This window comes from Microtus pennsylvanicus, chromosome 11 (genome assembly GCF_037038515.1).
Source record: "Microtus pennsylvanicus isolate mMicPen1 chromosome 11, mMicPen1.hap1, whole genome shotgun sequence".
NCBI lineage: Eukaryota > Metazoa > Chordata > Mammalia > Rodentia > Cricetidae > Microtus > Microtus pennsylvanicus.
This window is the reverse complement of record NC_134589.1, coordinates 67,519,090-67,521,443: the sequence shown is the minus strand read 5'-3', so window position 1 is coordinate 67,521,443 and position 2,354 is coordinate 67,519,090. Positions and strand designations below refer to the sequence as shown.

Below are 2,354 nucleotides of genomic sequence, written 5' to 3'. Positions count from 1 at the left end.
AAAAAATCCTATCATAAGGAAATGCACTGAAAAGTGAGACACCTGAATTCCTGCATGTGAACACTCCAAATATGCATACTCACATGCGTGCACACCCCCCACATAAATACACACACTATGCCTATAGACCAGCACACATATACCTCACATACCCCCACACCTTATGTACACACACACACACATACCCCATGTACACACACATACGCCCTACACACACATACCACATGTACACACACATACGCCCTACACACACATACCACATGTACACACACATACACCCTATACACACACACATACCACACGTACACACTTTCATGCACAAACACACATGCACAAAGAAAGAAAAGAGAAAAATCCCATAGTATTAACAGCAGTAGTAACTTGAGCTCACTCCTTTTGGGTTAGCTCTGCGTGAAATGTGAAATTTTCCCTTTACCATTTGAAGATAGGCTGTCAGATTCTAGAACACACAGGAAAGATGTCAACAGTAGTGCTGAAGATTCAGTTTTTCAGTGTATGTGCTGATCACTCAGAGGAGAAATTCAGCTACTTTAAGGCCAACTAAACATCAAGAGACCTTATTATTATTATTTTAAAAAAAATAGTGTCTGTAGTCTGGCCCATAGTGTTCAGCAGCCCAGGACGGATCCCCAGTGTGTGACACCCTCCCGGCCCGATAAAGGTCCACCTCCACAGCTCTTGGTTGGGCATAAGTCAATCCCCTGCTCTGAGAATGGCTACCTTTCAATATGAACCAGAGGCTGAAATTGATGTTGGTGTCCATGGGATGATGTACAAGGCCTGAGATCAGGGCCACTTTGTGATGCCTAGGAGTGTGAGAGTTCCTAATGGAGAATGAACTAGAGGGAGCTTTTCCATTAGCACAGCTCATGAGGTGGTCTTAACTGAGGAGGCTTTGAGCATGTTGTTGTAGCTACTTGCGGGAACTGATCCAGACATAAAGGTCACCCTAGTGTTTGAGCATATTGACCAGGATCTAAGGACATACGGCGACAAGCACCCCCACCAGGCTTGCCGGTTGAGACCATCAGGGATCTGATGGGTCAGTTTCTAAGCAGCCCATATCTTCTTCATGCATATTGCATTGTTCACTGGGACCTGACACCAGAGAACATTTTGGTGACAAGTAACGGGGCGGTCCGGCTGGCTGACCTTGTCTTAGCCAGAATCTACAGCTGTGTCTTTGCAGACATGTTTTGCTGAAAACCTCCCTTCTGTGGAAACTCCAAAGCTGGCCAGTTGGGCAAAATCTTTGTTCTCATTGGATTGCCTCCAGAAGATGACTGGCCTCTAGAGGTAAAGCCTCTTCCCTCAGAGGGCCTGAGATGGAGGAATTCAACGTGCGGTGCTGGAGATGCTGACTTTTAACCCGCAAGCGAATCTCTGCCTTTTGAGCCCTGCAGCACGTGTCCACACAAGGAAGAAGGTGACCCGGAGTGGGAAGAAGAGTGGCTGCCTCTCCCCGCTTCTGGACACTTGAGTGGAGAAAATTTACTGAAAAGGTCACCTCTGCCTTCCTCTGAGGCTGTGGAGATGCCTCCAGTTTTCTGTTTTCTGTTTTTGTTTTTCCAGAGAATATTTAAGCCTTAAGTGACATGCCCTACTCCTCCATATGAGGCTCACCCTTTTGCCTTCCCATTTCTCTTCACTAAAGCATGGGCATACCTTGTCTTCTTTTCTCCATGATTTATATAGGGATTTTTTTTATGTGTACAGAAAAGCAAAATAAGACAAAGGAAAAAAAATAAATAAAAAGAAAGATGAGTTTCCTCAAAGTTTGGTGAGTCTGTTGTGGGGACACTGGCTCACTGATGTAATCTGGTTCCTCACCTGGCAACGGTAAGGAATGAATAGGCTGGTACATGCCAAACACGGGCTCAGGGGATTGGGTGAGAAGTGTGATATTCATTCTCTGGACACTCACGCTTTAGTTGCATTTCGGAGGCCTCCAATACACTGGTGGGAGTAAAGAGAAATTTCCCAGAGTGGTCGGTACCAAGAATGAGCACGAGAAATGCAGAGGTAGGAAGCCCTGGTGGTGGCTACTTGAGAGTGAGCAGGCAGGGAACACTGTTCTCGAAGGTGATGTCTGAGCTGAGCTGCAAGAAAGAAAACAAATGGCCTCTGTAAAGACCCGGGAAGAATGTTACCAACCAGAGGAACAGCATGGGGACTGACTGGAAAGGCAGAGGATATCTGGAATGTCTTGAGTCACAAATGTGAGGTGTGACAGAAACAAAGTAATCAAAGTGAGCTGGTATGGGACATAGGTCACACATGAGGACGGGAGGTGAAATCCACCTAAGAGTACCCGTAGACAGTTCCAAGGATGT

General features: G+C 46.1%; 1 pseudogene; it reads left to right on the top strand.

The window, feature by feature from the left end:
• The first annotated feature begins 733 nt into the window (after positions 1-733).
• On the top strand, positions 734-1,611 carry LOC142831608 (cyclin-dependent kinase 4 pseudogene; annotated as a pseudogene).
• The last annotated feature ends 743 nt before the right edge of the window (positions 1,612-2,354 follow it).